The 17194-nt window shown below is 39.4% G+C and overlaps 1 protein-coding gene across 1 annotated transcript in view; it reads left to right on the top strand.

The window, feature by feature from the left end:
* LOC145996058 (uncharacterized) overlaps positions 1-17194 on the top strand; it is a 502345-nt gene that overhangs the window by 227204 nt on the left and 257947 nt on the right. Inside the window, exon 3 of the mRNA XM_083132275.1 lies at positions 6319-6359. The gene's annotated coding sequence lies outside the window, so the exon portion shown is untranslated. The remainder of the gene's footprint in view (positions 1-6318; positions 6360-17194) is intronic.

Raw genomic sequence — 17194 nt, forward strand, 5'->3', positions numbered from 1 at the left:
TGCTACGAATGCAATTTTTAACATAGTTCAATTTCGTTTTACTTCTGTTCACACATACTGCGGAGTTTTAGCGATTAATTAAGATTTTGTTCGATAGTTAGGTTAGGCGGGTCAAGTTTGGTTCTCTTAGCATTCAAATAAAGTCCCTAATTGCATTCTACTAAGGTTCCGATTTACTTCTACATTAATTCCCACTAGTCTACAATACTTACAGTCGCTTGTCAACGGAAAATACAGTACATTGTCGATGGGAAGCGCACATGCTTGCGTAAGGTAATTTTTAAGTTGTTTTTTTTCAACATAAATAACTTTATTTTCGAAATCCAAACAATGCTCATTACTTTAGGGAAGGTTCAAATTTCGTGTGACAATGATTGCTAAAATTCTACGATAATTAGTGCTAGGAGAATTTTGAAAAATATCATAAAACAATCGGAACCGTTACCGAGAGTATTTCTTAGAATAACATGGTTGAATCCTAATTGAAGTTGAAGTTAAAAACGTATTTTCACATAAATTACTTCTTGCTGCAAATGGTCAGTTAGATAAGGGTGGGGAAAACGGATACTTGGATGTGGCAACACTTAATTGAGAGCTCTCGCGGTTATACAGAAACATCAAGTGACGAATAAACGCGAATGTTCCAAGGGATCGTGCCGAATTGGGAGTTTTGCGAGGGAATTCCAAGTTCAGTAATTTACAATTTTGCAATATGTAAAATTCTTGTTATGCAACCTAAGTCCTTGTCTTGAAAGAGACGACGTAAAATGAACGTCGGTTTATAGACATGATTGGATTTGAATTTGAATAAAAATTTTGGGTGCGTCAGGACTTAGGCCATTTTTCACCCGTCATACTAATGCGGGGTCCAACCCCTTATCATAAGAAAAATAAAACCGTGTCTCAAAACTAAAATATCGGCCTCCCCGATGGCGCAGTGGTAGCGTTGTCGCCTTGTAATCAAGAATCAAGGGGTCCCGGGTTCGATTCCCGGTGGAGGCACATAGTGGTTCGGATCCCACTTTAAACTGTAGGTCCATAAAGTGGACTTAAAACAACAAATCAATCCAATCCAAAACTAAAATATCCTTACCTTGGATGTATGTATGTATGTATGTATGTAAAGAGGCACTCAGGACAAAAAACAGGACAACACACAGAATTATACTGGCCACAGCCTCGCCAGAGCCTCGTTAGTCTGCAAAGAGCAGTCCAGGGTGTACTACGTGGAAGTGAGGTTGACAATTGGGTGTACTACGTGGAAGGTCATCCGTTAAACCCCCCCCCCCCCAGCATGGTTGGAGGTTGTCGACGTATTACTCACTATTGATAGTAATGCATGTACTACTACTGTCAGAATCTTTTATTGCTGTTTTCCAAGCCATGCCAAATAGAGATTACGTTTAACTGTATTATGCTTTAATCCCCCCCCCCCCAAATTGAAGATACCCTTTTTTAGGTATTTAAGGTCAAAGGTCACATAATGTGTTTTTGAAATTAAAATTTCAAAACAAACTCAAGCAAGATAAATGTTTTACCATAATTAGAAGCAAAGTCTTTGTTGACTTTGTAAGCGTAAATTTTACAATTCTTACGATGTTGGTAAACCTGCTGCATGAATACCGTGTATCACTGAGAGCTGAAATTTTACATATGTACGTTACTTCGTGCCCTCTCATCCTTCCAAATTTCATGAAAATCTGAGATGATCAGGTTGAGAGCTGTGATAATTGGGAGAATTGACGGAAGGCTGCAGCATAGGGGTCTTCCTTAAGACGGCGTCAGGGGTCCAGGGTTCGAATCCCGGCGTGAGCATGGGTGTTTGTGAGCAGGGTTGTTTAAGGTCCACTAACCCATAAATTCTAATGGGTTCTATTGGGTTCTGCTGTAGGACCGGAACCTTTTTTCTCGCACAATTTAAATTCGGTCCAAGTTGCTTATTGTTTCATTGAAAAAAGGTTCCTGGACCGTATTTAAATACTTTATACATTAAAAGGTACTTTACGGCCTAGAACCCATTCACGCTTGCTGATTTTCTCTCCTGGACCGGAATTCAATTTATTTAAAATTCTTGAACCTTTAACAACCCTGTTTTGAGTTTCTCTTCATCAATTTCACCATATCATCACTCATCCTCATCTTCGCGATATGATATGATTTATTTCCATCCACTTGATCATATAAGTACAAATAGCACTATGATATGGGATAGGTCAATTACATGTATAATTTTGTGTACAAAGGAATTAATACATACTTATGCATATTAAAAAGTATAAAAGAGTATAGAATAACATAAAAAATAGAAGAAAAATCAAAGGTTATGGCTATTAATGAAAAATATGATTTAAGTACTCCTCTGTGCTATAAAACAAATACTTCATAAGCAAGCTTTTTACTGTTATTTTAAATTTGGTTAGCCAAAAGTGACAGAAAAGCGAAGAAAAATAAACCAAATCAATGAATGCTTAGCTGATCATCATGGAGGCTTAGTTTTATCTGAGGGTACGTTTTTACTTTTTCGAGACAAATTACAAGAAATAAATAAAATATGACATAATAGGATAGGACCATGGTCCTCAAGAATGCTTTTCCAGAAAAACAAATGAGGAGAGGTAAAAATCTAACGGTCGAATCTGGCGTCTTCCCAACACGTTCCTTTTCTAGCAGAACAGGCTTCCTCCATATTAATTTATTCCTTCCATCGGAGAAAGAGAGGGGGGAGGCCTGCAGCCAGCCAGACGCTGCCTCGTTTACGTCAGATCGGGAGTGTGCTTGGCTCGGAACCGTGGGAAAAGAGGGCAGGTGTGATATTGTCAAGAGTTTTGCGAGGGAATGTTTCTTCGGGTCGCTTTCCTTCCTTCTCCCCCCCCCCTACTCCCCCTCGCAGGGGCGCACCTTCAGCCTCTTGGCATTTATTTACACTCTGCCGAACGCAGGAGGTTTGGTCGACAAAAGGAAGGTTGGGGTGGAAAGGTTTGCTTCCTGAATGCATACACACAACTGTGGAAGGTTTGTATTCCTTTTTTTTTTTTTAGTTCATGTCACTTTTCAACCTCTCGAGATTATTCGCGGCGAGGAGAGATAATAATAATTAAATAATTAAAAATCACTTAATCTGGGAATCAGTTGTACAGTTATGTTTATCACTTACAGTACGTTCCACCACACAATTTATTTCCATATTTATTGGAGTTAACTTAACATTCTTTCCACAGCATTTTCTAGCCAGAAAAAAAGCAAAGACGCTTTTACTCTGGAAAGAAAAAAAGGCATACTATAAAAACACAAATAGTAGCAGAGAAGAAGAGTAAAAAAGTCCATATTCTAGTCGCTCAAATCCCGTCCTGGGCATGGATGTTCTCATCACCGTTCAACCTCGTCGCCGCAATCAGCCAAAGTGGCAGAAAAGCGACCTGAAATGAAAAATGAATCGATTTTACTAGGTTTTTCACAAAATATGTGGAAAATGTGGTGAAAATTGTGAGAAACCCTAAATAATTAACGTACAATTTGCATTATTTCGCCACTTTGTAAGAATGACAATTTTTTTTAGTGTAGTATTTTTATCCGCGTTTACATAATTTCGGGCAGAAACTAACTTTTCATGTGGGAGAAATAAGATACTTGAATATAAATCATACGATACAAAATTTGAGGATGGATTCGCTTACATTTGGTCACATTCCCTTTCTCTTTCCCATTTTCTCTATCTTCGTGTTTCCTCTCAATTGTTCTTCTCTCTCTCTTCTCCCTTGTCTCATCTTCCTTTTTGTCTCATGTTTCTCTCTCTTTCCCTTTTCTCCGTCTTCCTTTTTCCTCTCATTTCCTTTTTCATTTTATTTATTTTTATCTTTTCCTTTTTTCCTTATTCGTTTTCCTCTCATTTTATGTTCTCTCTCTCACTATCTTCATTTCCCCTCATTCTCTCTTTCTTTGTTGATTTGCTCTATCTTCCTTTCCCCCTAATTTTCTTTACTTCTTCTCCTTCCATTTTCGTCATCTTCCCTTTCCTCTCATTTTCTGTTTATCTCTTCTTTCCCTTTTTCTGTCTTAGTTTTTACTCTTTATTTCACTTGCCTGATGGCGTAGTGGTAACGTCGTCTCCTTTTATACAAGGGCTTCAGAATTCGATGGAGGCACATTGCACAATGATTCTGATTCCACTTTCCAGTACCGATTAGCCTATCTGTACATAAATTGGACTTAAAAAACATTAACAACAACTCATTTTCTATTTCTCTCTCTCTCTCTCTCTCTCCTCTTTCTCCATCTTTCTCTTTTCTCTCTCATTCCATTTTATTTATTTATTTATTGAACTCAACAGGTACATACCTAATTACAGAGCCCATATGAAGGATACATAGTCAATACAATTACATATATTTCTGTAATATAGAGATAGAAATTTTATATATATATATATATATATATATATATATATATATATATATATATACACACACACTTTATCACACAATTTCAATACGAACTTATGTGTTTAAGCTTAGGCCATTCTGTTAATAGTGGCTTTACTGAAGTCCCTTAGGTTCATAGAAAAGATGTCAATGGTATTATTCTTGATTACCAAGCTATTGTAACTGGTGCACATTCTCCACAATGGAGATTTCTTTTTAATTTCGGATCTAGCCTTCTTTATAAGAAAAACTACATTCTTTAGTCTAGTTTTCGACGACGGGATTCGAAAATTAATCTGGCAGAGAAGATGTTCAGCATCTATTTCGTGATTTAACAATTTCCACAAGAATACTATTTCATGGAACGTTCTTCTGTGACACAGCTTTGTAAACCGACATTCATATATTAGGTTGTCGTAGTGTCCAAATGTGGGGTAAACTTTCTGAAGTTTGTATTTTGAAAATCATATTCTTTCGTTCTCTCTCTCTCTTTTGCCTTACCCTTTTCTCTAATGTTCTTTCTGTCTGTTTGTCTTTTGTTTCTTTACTTTCTCTCCCTAATTCTTTTTTCTACATCGTTCTTCATCCCTTTGTGCACTGAGTGTGATTTATCTCTACTGAGAGTAACTGAAAAATTCTCCTGTATGTTCTTCGGGCGCGATACGGTGCTTTTCATGTTGGAAAAGTAATCTGCCCTCTCCACTTCATCTAATGTCCAAGAAATTAAATAAAAGTAATGTATTTGCAAGATACCAAATTTGTGGGGCGATTCATTACGGAAATACCGTTACGTTTTCAAATCCCCGCACCTCCCTCTTTTTTTTTAACCCTCCGGAAGAAATCTAGAATTACCCACTGGAAGAACAAGAGCGAAGAAGAAAAGAATAGCAAATAAACTGGTTTCGAATTCAGTCACGTGACTTCCAGGCGTAAAGCAAGACACGCTTTTTCCTCTTTTATTCCTGTTGTGCTTTTCTTTTTTATTCTTCTTCCCAGTTTCCAACACTTCCTTTCTGGGATATAGGCCCATATTAACCTCACCGTCTTGTTCTAAGCCTGAACAGTTTTTTTTAAAAGGTTTTCTCTGGTTCGTAGTTATTGTTGAAAGGGGAGGAAAAACTATTCTGGGGCAGGAAAAGAGGGGGAAGACAAATCAGAAAAAAAGTTGACATGGAGTCTTATTCAGGGAATAACCAATGCTGATAATCAGATAAGGAGGCACACAGCGCCTTACTGGGCAGGTCCGGTAGCTTTTTCCACAAGTAAACACCTGCTTCGTTTTCCCACGGTTCCACTTTCAGGGTTGCCAGGTTTCTTTAGGTTGAATCGCAGCCTTGAGAGGTTGTCAGCTTGCAGTGTTGCCATAAGTAAAGAGGAAGAACTAATTACACCACTAAGAAAAAAAATTGTCGCGCAGGGAACGTCTTATGTTAATAAAGACAAATCTAGATGCAATATATGCAAGGAAAGTAATTATACCAATAGTTTCCCGTGAACATGAAACGAGCCCCCCCCCCCCTTACATTGAAAGGAGAGCATAAAAGAGATTTGTTTCTTCAGCAAATTCTCAAGAAAGATCTTTGTACTAAGAGAGAGATTAAACTGCAGGAGAATGGAGAAGGTTACAGAATTCTGAACTGCACCATCTGTACTCATCTTTTGTTATAATTAGAATACTTACAACTTCGTTGATTAAGCCATTCGAACTCGGGACTAACCACTCCCGCACGGAGGCCCATCTTATGTACACATTCTTTAATAATATAGAGCATCGAAGTAGAACAAAGCTATTGAAGGCTGCTGTGGTATCTAAATGAATAGCCAGTTCTTGTTGAAAAAATTGAATAACATTTCGTAAAATTTTAAAATATAACTTACACTATTGTTTTCTTTATTGTAGGACCAGGACATGCCGAGAAGAATGCTGGTGGCCTACAAAAAGTATGTTAAATATAATTTGTTGCATTGCTTCGTTCTTTCATTTACTCACATTTCGATGCATTACACACATTGTTCTCAAGTGCTAAGAGTACATTGCGGGGGGTATCATGGGGTTATTTATAACATTACTCATATCGACAGTGCATGGACATTGATCGTTCAAGTGACTTCAGAGCTTTCTATAAATAAAACTAAAGCTTGTACATTTTTTTTAGCGCAAAATGATCCCTCTTCTAGAGGTTTCTGCAAGAAAGAAGTGACCAGTGACATCTTAGGTGGGACAGTCCCTTCTTTTGAGTCTCGGTCCCGATTTTTTAAAAGTGAAATGGGACGTCAAAGTGACAATGATTGGTTGATTTGGTGTTTTAAGTCCAACCTATGCACAGTAAGGCTAATCGGGACTGGACCTACAGTTTATTGTGCCTCCACCGCGTATCGAACTTGGGACCTCTTGATTACAAGGCGACGATGCTATCGGGGAGGCCATTTTTTTACTATGACTTATCGTCATAGTATTACTGCAACAATACACCTTCTCCACTATTTCTATGAACTATGGCATTGTTGGGTAGAAATTATTTCACATTTCAGTGTCAACAATGTGCCTTAGGTATTCCAATTTTATTAAAATATTGGAGTTTTCTCTTTGTTTACGTGGAACTATTGCCCCACTGAACGAGTGTTTTCGTAGATGTGACAAGAACGTACTTTCAGAACAAACTTTGAAAGCTATGTTGATTAATAAGGTGCAATTTGATCACACATGTGTAAACTTTTACAAAATGTTATTTCAAAAGAAGGGTGTACTGAAATCCATTCATCGGCAACATATCAATGAACGACTTCTAATTCTAAAAATCTGCTTGGGGCTCCCGGATGGCGCAGTGGTAGGGTCGTCGCCTTGTAATCAAGGGGTCCCGGGTTCGATACTCGGTGGAGGCACATAGTGGTTTGGATCCCACTTTAAACTATAAGTCCAGTCCTGATTAGCCTTACTGTGCATAAAGTGAACTTAAAACAGCAAATCAAGAACAATAAACGTCTGCTTGGTTAGAGTTATTTGTAAACAGTATTTATTTACTTAGTTTTGGTAAGTATTTATAACGAAACAGTTTTTGCATTCAAATGTGTACATTTTGCTGTCCCGTTTTTCTTGCAGTAAAATATGAAAAATGTCCCTTTTCATTGTTCTAAAAATCTGATCACCTTTGCAATAAATCGTGTCAAAAGTATTGTTTTAAAATTTTGGTGCACAAATAGGTGGCGTATGGTTCAAAATGGTTTTCAATTTCATACTAATGTGTCCCAATCAGGATAATGTGTTTGATTTAAAATTTCGTCACTTTGCCGTACCACTTTTAGGGGGTAAAGTATTTGCTTCAATGAGACTAGATTGCATAACTGTATTAGAACATGTTTCCCGTCCCCTTTCCTTAAAAGAAAAATATGGGCTGAAAACTAGTAAGTAAGTAAGTAAGTATTTATTGCTCATCTCATGTGCGAGCCATCGGCTGTGCGCACTACATCTATTCGTATTACACAACTATGATTTTTCTTACACACTACACTTTCCATTACATTTCGTATAGGTGTAAAATAGCAGTTCTGGTTGATTTAACTGTTCTCACTTAAACTAACACTTATTCCTCTTCCTTATCCCGTCTCTGTGCAACACTTCTTTTTCCCCTAACTGTTTGTAAATAAACCCCCACTTTTTTCAATAGTTCCATGTTCCTTTGCACTACGATTGATTTGAACACAGTTTCCAAGCTGATGTTGCGTAGCTTCTCCTCCTGCAGAACGCGCGTGTCCTGACATAAGAATAAATGTTCTGTCCCATCCTCACCATTGCATAATACGCATTTATATATCCCTTCCTCATTTTTTACTGTGTTGTGTCTCCATCCCCCTAGCCTGATCCATGCCAACCCCTTTCTTGCCACCATGCTCACCTTCTTGATGTACGGTACCTGTCCCCATTCCCGCGGTCCCCTTCTTTGGAGTTCGAGCGATCTCTTGGTTTCACATTCCGCTATTGTTTCCTGCCTATCTATATCCTCTAATCTTTGTTTCACTAATTGCAATGTCCCCTGGTCGACGTGTTCTCCCTCCCAGATCCATCCCAGTCCAATTTCGTACAGTTTACCTCTGATCTCTTTCGCCCATGTTCCCATTTCCTCCCCTTGCACCTGTTGCATCAGCGCTTGCCCTTTTACCGAGTTCTCCCTTCTCGATATTAATGTCGCCCAGTATTTAACCCTTCTCAACATACCCCACGTATTTTCCCTTACCAATCCAAGTTCCCGTAGTACGCCGCAGTTTGCAGTGCCCATGCTGATATGCAAAGCCCTCTTGTAAAATGTGCATTGGATTCTGTTTAGTGCATCGCCCCCCTTTGCTCCCCATATCTCCCTCCCGTACCCTATTGACCCTATTAATAATGTACGATACAGTTTTCCCACAAAATGTATATCGTATTTCTCCAATTTCCATACTGTCCGCATTATTTCGTTTGTTATTGCCCCAGCCTTTCCTAGTACCGTTTGCATATGTCTTGTCCACGTCCCTGCCATAGTGAGAACTAATCCCAAGTATTTTATTCTTTTTACCCTTTCCAATTCTTGCCCTCTGAAAGTCCACCTTTCGTCTTTTCCATATACATATCCGTTCTTGAACACCATAACTTTTGTTTTTGTAAGATTTACTTGCAGTTTGGATTCTCTGCTGTATCTTTCCAACCCGTCCAGAGCCCTTTGTAGGCCGCCATTTGTCTCTGAGATCAGAACCACATCATCTGCGAACAAGAGCGCCGGTACCCTTGTCGTCCCGACCTTGGGGGTGTCGGCTTGTTCACCCTCTATATATGCCACTATATCATTTATATACTGAACGTGCACACAATTCCCCACCGAAAGAGAATGTATTTATATTTTTTTCTCTTCCGTCAACCTTTAGGAAAATATCCGTTGAGAAGTTGGCACCACTGTTACTATTACGAAGCCAGGTGTTTCTTTGGAGTAACCTCAGCCAAAGTGTTTTGTGTGTAGGAGTGCGGGGGGAGGGGAATTCGAAAATCTACAATAATAGATGGGAGGTTATATGCTTATAACAGAACACCCCCCCCCCCCTTTTACCCAACCGCTATTTTTCGGCCCGATTTATTCTTTGACAAGACATTACAAACCAGATCTTGAACGGAGATAGGACTGTCTCATTTAGAAATAATGATGGGACAAAAAATTTCACGTGGCTAGTTCTTAGTCATTGCTGCATCAAATTCTGGCAATTTTTTTTTGTTTCCGAAAGCAGTACTTCTAAGGCAGCTTTCAGATCGAAGCAACACAGTCTATGTGAGATTTCAGACCTAAGCGACACGCGACGCTTGGGAGCGAGCCAACCTACAGCAACATTTCACACCCTAGCGGCACGACAGGTCGGACAAGCCTGCGTTCGCGTGTCGGTTATCGTTACGGTGTGAAATCTCCCCATAAGCAAGTATTCTCCGCGCATGCGCGAACAACAGGCCGCGGTGACACGATGCACAGTTTTGAGAAAACGGCCCAGTCCTCCGAGCGGCACGTGTAGCTTTGTGGTGTCGCATTAGTATTAGTGGTCCGCATAAATTTTCGCAGGCACTGTCAACTCAAAGCTGTATAACCACAGTCTAGTCCTTAGCCTTTTGTAGATTTAGATTTAGATTTATTTTCTTTTTGTGCGAGCCATAGGCTGTACGGACTACATAGTTTTGATTTTTCTACAATATTTCGTTACATTTAGTTTTCTTTTAAGCTGTCTCTTACTTTGTCCCCTATATACACATTCTTCCCCTCCCCCAACAGTCTTCTTCCAGTCTTTCTTCCTCGCCCCACTTCTCTTTTCCTGCACTGTAACCAAAAAGACGCATACATTTTGCTTTACACACACTTACACTATAAAGATGTCTCGTCTGGAGCATGATCACTCATTTCGTTGCCTTCTCTAATAGCTTTCCCCCTCCCAGGTATTTCACCACTTGCTGCCCCGCTTCCTTTATCTTTATTCTGTCGTCTACCACTTCTATCACCTCCCTCCCTGTTATGTTTTTCATCCATTTGTCCCTTAGGTCAAGTGTAGAAGGGCAGTTCAGTACGATATGCTCGTCCGTCTCCTCCCCATCGGACAAAGGACATATCGTTTCCCCTGCTTCGTTACTATTTCTTAATTGTTTCCATCCCCCTAATCTGAACCATGCCAGCGCGCCTCTTTCATTTTTTCCCACCACCTGGATATATTTCGCTTTCCCCATTCTCTTACTCTTAGCTGTTCCCTGATTGAGGTCTTTGTTTGGCAGTCTGCTATTATTTCTTGTCTGTCTATGTCCAGTAACCTGTCTCTGATTTGATTTTCTGTTGAGATACCCCACTTCCTCCCTCTTCCCATACCCAACCCACTGCGGAAATAATTCAGCTTCATATTATAGATCCCGGTCTCCGTGGCGGAGTGGTTAGCACAGAGAGATTCGATCCCAGAGATCCCGGGTTCGAATCCCGGTCTGGGCATGTGTGTTATTCGTGATTGCCCCTTAATTGATTTCATCACTCATCCTCATCTTCGCGATTAGCCAAAAGTTGAATAAATCAACCAGGAAATAAGTGTTTTGCTTCTTGGTAAGTTTTTCAGCGAGGGGGGGGGGTCCGGAGTCCCTAATCCCCCTCTAAATACATTGGTTCAAGCTTGTGATCGCTGTCTGGACATCGGCGCTTCGTCAATGGGCCTGGACAATCAAAGTATTGTAGGTGGCAGCACCCCTGTTGTGTCCCCACGCTTTTGATCGGCAATTGTTCTCCCATTTAGATACATGGGGAATGTGTTGCTGAACATGCTGCTATTATATTTAATTGCAAGTTTAATTTTGTCTTAACCTCAGAAATTATGTCTGAACATGATAGATAAATAATCAGTGCTGTGAAACTAAGATTTTTTAAAAAATGCAGATGATCGTCAACAACAGAAAAGATGCTTTATTGTTGTGAATCCGTTAAAAAAATACCTACATAATAATTCCGTGCGACTGTACTTTTATTTTTAAAGTTTTTTTTTGCATGGAATCATACTTTTTCACATGGCTAGTAAATATGGTTCTCTGTTTTACACATACGCATTTATCGAGAAAAATAGTTATTACAAAAAATATTTTATCTTCTGTTTCATGTCTCGCTTTCTTATTTACAAGAATTATAATTTTGAAATTATAACAAAAAAAAGGATGGAAGTATGAGGGGAAAATATCTGCTTAATACAAGGAAAATATATGTTCATATTATAATATTAAGTTATCGGATTGAACATAGTGTGTAGTGTAATAGTAAATATCATGTGCTTACTCACTTAATACATTTTTCTTTATAATTTGGGGAGTTTCTCACATTCCTACTCCTGGCGTTGAATTACACATACTCGCAACCAGAAAGAAACATAAAGCGTAGTGTAGAATCTACATCGACCCGTTGCAGCTATGACGACCCAAATAATGTCAAATTTAGTGCTCTTTGTGCATAAACATATGATATTTAGCCAGTTCGAGCTACCCTATCGTTGCTCTTTCATTTATTAATTCTTAGGTTCACGGAAATGTAATTTTCGTAAACTTATGACTTGCTACATAATCTGAAAACTTTACTAAACACATTTTCATTATCGATTTACACGAGAAACTCTTACCTTCTTTGAAAATAACGTTTGAGTAGCCATCCCATCGCGCTCTAGTGTAAAGCTTAGGGCAACCAAATGACGAACGAAATTATTTAGGGACACAACAGGGGTGGCGCCGCCACCGGAAAAGTTTGGCAATGAACAGCTCCATTCTAAGTGTTGCAAAATCAGATTAAAAATAACTCTTTCATTCTAACTTTCTCTCTCTCCATGCCAGTGTTCAGATAGGCTAATGGGGCTGTTCATTGCCAAACTTCCCCGGTGGCGGCGCCACCCCTGTTGTGTCCCTAAATAATTTCGTTCGTCATTTGGTTGCCCTAAGCTTTACATTGGAGCGCGAAGGGATGGCTATTCAAACGTTATTTTAAACGAAGGTAAGAGTTTCTCTTGTAAATCGATAGTCATCTTTATCGTCGCGATCAGTTTCTATCGAAAAAAGCGACGTTAAATAAGAAGAACTGTAAATGTAAGTGACTATCCAAGCCTTGGTAAAGTAAAAAAGAAAGTGAAGCTAGGGCTGTCCCCAAGGTACGCATTGATAAGGGGCTAGTTCGCCTAGCTATATATACTGGGGACAGTGGCGTGCCCAAGGGGGGTTGGTGGGGGTTATAACCCCCACTTTAGCCTAGTATTCGTAAAAAAAGAAAGTCAAATGTAGGAAAAGATGGCAAAATGAGGGATGACTACGAAAAATAGTGTACGTAACCCCTCCCTTTCGAAAATCCTGGGCACGCCACTGACTGGGGAGTAATTTCCAACGGCTGCTCGTGACATTATATCCACCAACGAAAACAAAAAAACCCTTCCAGCGACAATCTTCATGTTCGTAAAACACACATCATTATTGCACATGCATGCAAAGCCCTCAGTTAATGCTCCAATGGGGAACCTAATTATTTGAATAATTCCTATGCTTTGAGATAACCTAGTGGTCTTCCCTTTACCCCCTTCAGCGACATCGTAAAACAAGAATTAGTTCCTTCTGCTTGTCATTCGATCCCTCATTGGTCGAGGGTCGTAAAACCGAAGAGCGAGTCTATTATCTGAAGAAGAGGTTTCAAGTGACACAATAACAGCTCTGAGGGGAGAACAAGACTACAAGAGAAAATGACAAGAAAAATAACAGTGATAATTGTTTAAAAATGCTTCTCGAACAACACGAACATTTTTTTTAACACTTCTTGTCTCCGCAGAACCGATAATTATCGTTCAGAAAACAGTGTCGCCAGATGCTGACCTGCGAGCCTAATCTTGCTATGGGGCAAATGCGCCTACTCATTAACATACTCCAACTACACGGCAATAAATGGTCGTGTAATCATAGGGTGACGTGTTTTCTTTAATCTTCACTTCGGAAAAAAGGGGGGAAAATGTGGAAAAATACTGGAATGATCTTCCGAATCGATTATGCCAGATATTTGAAGTCCATTGAGATAGTGTATTGTCTCTTCTTATCTTAAAGTATTGTTACGTCATCTCTCCAGTGGTGACTGCAAAATGTACACACAGAAGCCAAAATGTGTCAAATGATGTGCGTCTCTTACCGTCTTCCTTTCCCTTTCTTTCTACATCCGTCTCCCCCCCCCCCCCGCTCTCTCTGTCTTACGTTTTATACACAGAAAAAAGGGCTTGGTTTTAAATTAACAAGACACATTTAGTTAAGTTTTTTGAGTTTTGGTTTTGGGCAGGAGCGTATATTCTAGGCTAGTTAGGCTATATGCGAAGCCTGAAGCCTAGAGAATAAAATACAGGAGAAAAATCGATCACAAATTGTAAATAATATTATTCATATCAGTGAGGAGATGATGCTGATCCTGGAGTTGGCAACCTGACTTTGTATGAGTTGGTAACCTGATTTCTTATCAGTTGGCAACCTGATTTCTTATCAGTTGGCAACCTGATTCCCTATGAGTTGGCAACCTGATCCATATCTTAGTTTTTCTCACCTCTCTTTTTTCTCTGCACTCCTCTTTCCTCCTATGTACATTTCGAGTCCACACGTGTTTCAATTGTTCTGTCGAAGTACTCTCGAATATAACCTGTCTAGAAATTAGAAACATTCCAAACGCTATACAATACCTACGTAAGGTCGAAATTGGAATACGCGTCTATCATCTGGTCCCCACAAAACCTAAATGAAACCAGCAGAATAGAGAATGTACAAAGCAAGTTCCTTCGATTCCTAGGACTGAAAAGAGACGGCGTTTACCCCAAATATACTCCTTATAATACCCTAAAAAAAATACTTCAATGTACAATCCCTAGGCGATAGAAGAAACATACATCAGTTACTATTCTTACATAAACTTTTAAACAACTCATTAGACTCCTCTCAGCTGCTTTCAGAAATCCCTTTTTATGTACCATATAATAAGGTAAGACCACGGAAAGAGCTGTTTCAAGTACCGAGAGCTCAAACAAAGTCAGCCAATGCGGCACTCACTCGGAGAATGTGTAGGTTATATAACGAAATTGCAAAGACATATGATAAGATAGACATCTTCCAAAGTTTTCGAAAATTCAAAAGGGAAACAGAAACTTCTTTCCAAAGCCAGACTTAACTTTGTTTATTAGTTCAGTCTCTTTATGTACAGGCGTAGAGTCCATCCTATTTTTCTTTTTTCTTTTGTGTTATTTACTAATTAGTGTCATTACATCTATATATCATCGTTTTTAAATGTAAGGTGAAGTACATATGTTTTTCCTTGGTTATTTTCTTGGTTATCATGTGTAAGTTCTAACCCAAACTGTCAGGTTAATACTTTATACTTCTCTTTCATATCTAATCTTATATTAATTTTTATATTACTGTAAGAAATATTATCATATTATTGTACTTTTTGAATTCTTCTGATTGCATATTTTGTGTACCTATAACGGTCAAATATTGAGTGACAAGTAATTAATCTAATTGCCCGTTAGTAGGAATTAATTGCAATTGGTAATATTAATATCCGTCGCGAATACAGGTGTCTAGCGAACTGTCTTAGCCAGCACTAGCTTGCTCAACCACCGTTTTTCGCCCGAATTCGGATTTACATGCATTCTTATGGGAATATCAAGAAAAATGCAACTTCTAAACCAATGGACCGAATTGGATGAGATTTTCACCAGCGGAAGACCACATCATGAAAGTACTGATTCCAAGATTTGAGCCTAATCAGATCAGAAATACGGGAGTTATGATTTATTAAAGATTCATCGCTGAATTGAAAGGGAGACGCTACCCTACCGAGTTGTCCTTGCTTTTCGTGACTGAATACAAAAGAGGAAGAGTTAGCCTAATCTCTGCGCGAGGAGCTGCTGCCAGAGGTTAAGGACCTGAGTGAGCATTGGCCAGGATAGGAGGACAACGGTCAAAGCACCAGAAACTATAAACAAGCACCTGATCATAGAGGGTAGCGCGTCACTACGTTCAAATCTGGAATAAAAGGGATGATTTGGAATAGCGAGACACAGTTTTGCACAGTTTTGCCTAGAATCGCCACCAGAGGGTGAGCTACGCGCGACCGAGCTGCGAGTTGCAAGCAGACTCGTGGTCTGGATTTGTTTTCCTCGAGTGAGTGTTTCAGAGCCATGGAGTAGAGCAAAGTAGAACCAGGGGGTCGTCCTCCCCTTGCCGTCAACGCATCCGTGCACATACGTGTGGTTATGTGAGAATAACGCCAGACACGTCCACCTGTGTCAATCGTCCGAAACAACGTCCTAAGTAGTAAAAGTTAATAACATTTGATATCCATGTGAAACCGCGAACGGCTAATCGCGTATATTCGTCTCATCGCCCAAGTCACGTATCTGTACTTACGAGTGACCGCGAAGAACTGACCTATTATTGCGCAAGTTGTCGTATGGAGTCGACAGTGGGCGTGTACCGTCCTGGACGTCCCTGCGAAGTGAACGAGTGAAGCCAGGATCTGATGATGCCAGATGGAGCTGCCGACAGATCCACATTCGCCAACCAGGATAACCGTGAAGTGCAACACTGGAGTGCGGATGTCTTCCAGAACTGTAAGACCACTTTCACCCAATCCAGGTCAGAGGGAATGCAGCGAAGGTAAGATCCAACCATGTGCGTGTGTGAGAAAGATGACGACTATCTACCGCGAATCTGCGTAAATCAAATCATTGCATAACTTAAATCAGTGCTATGGCATCCCTAGGCATCTGTTTTCCGGCGGACAATCAATTTAAAGATGAGAGTTTATGTTAACAGCAAACAATAGTTCATTGAATATATTTATACCTTCAGAAAAGATAAAAGGGGTTCGCACAAGGAACAATTATTCACTTTATACTTAAAATCCTAAACGATAAATTGTAAAAGGCAATGTAGCCAAGACATAGCAAGAGTATGGTCAAAGTAGTAAATAATCTAACCTTTGTATTTGTCATATTGTCGCAATATGCCATAGAATGAGAGAATGAATGTGAGATCGAGTGAAAGAGGGCAAGATGTAATGTGTATGTATCTGTGCTTTAATATATATGTATATTCAGAAACACCGTAGTATTATGTAACGTCATTTCAGGTATTTAAAATCAAATCCTCCTAGGTTTATTCTCGGTAACTCCGACTGTTAGGCACTTATCCTGACCGTATTATATTTCATGTAATGTTTAATTCGCCCAGCAGGTGAGGCGAGAGATTCTTCGATGTTGCGTTGCTAAGCTCAGTTCAGTTGAGTTAATTGAGTTAATTAGTTAGTTATTAAATTAGCAGCCCGTAACATACCAAACAGTGTTATAATTTCATACCAACAAGACACTGTAAATGGGCATTTGCCTGTAGTGTCATGTCTTTAAATAAATATATAAATATCGGAGGATGAGTACAGATGACGCAGTTAGGTGTTACGTATCCTTCTCCATTACCCTGGTGTTACATCTCTTTAGATAAGTATCACGGAAGAAAGTAAGTGAACACATATTTGACTGCACTTAACTGATGAATTCATAATGTCACAGCATACCATGTAGATGTGAGGTATAGGATGAACGTGTTCATTTCCCCACCAGAACATTGCATGTCGTGCGTGATATCCTCAGCTTTGCTATCACGCGAAGACATCCAAAACCCTTCTATTAACCCAACACTGACGGCCATTTGGAGTGATTTCACTTCAAATTATGAAATAAGAGCTCCA

The sequence above is a fragment of the Lepisma saccharinum genome, chromosome 12, assembly GCF_977018435.1.
Source record: "Lepisma saccharinum chromosome 12, izLepSacc3.1, whole genome shotgun sequence".
NCBI lineage: Eukaryota > Metazoa > Arthropoda > Insecta > Zygentoma > Lepismatidae > Lepisma > Lepisma saccharinum.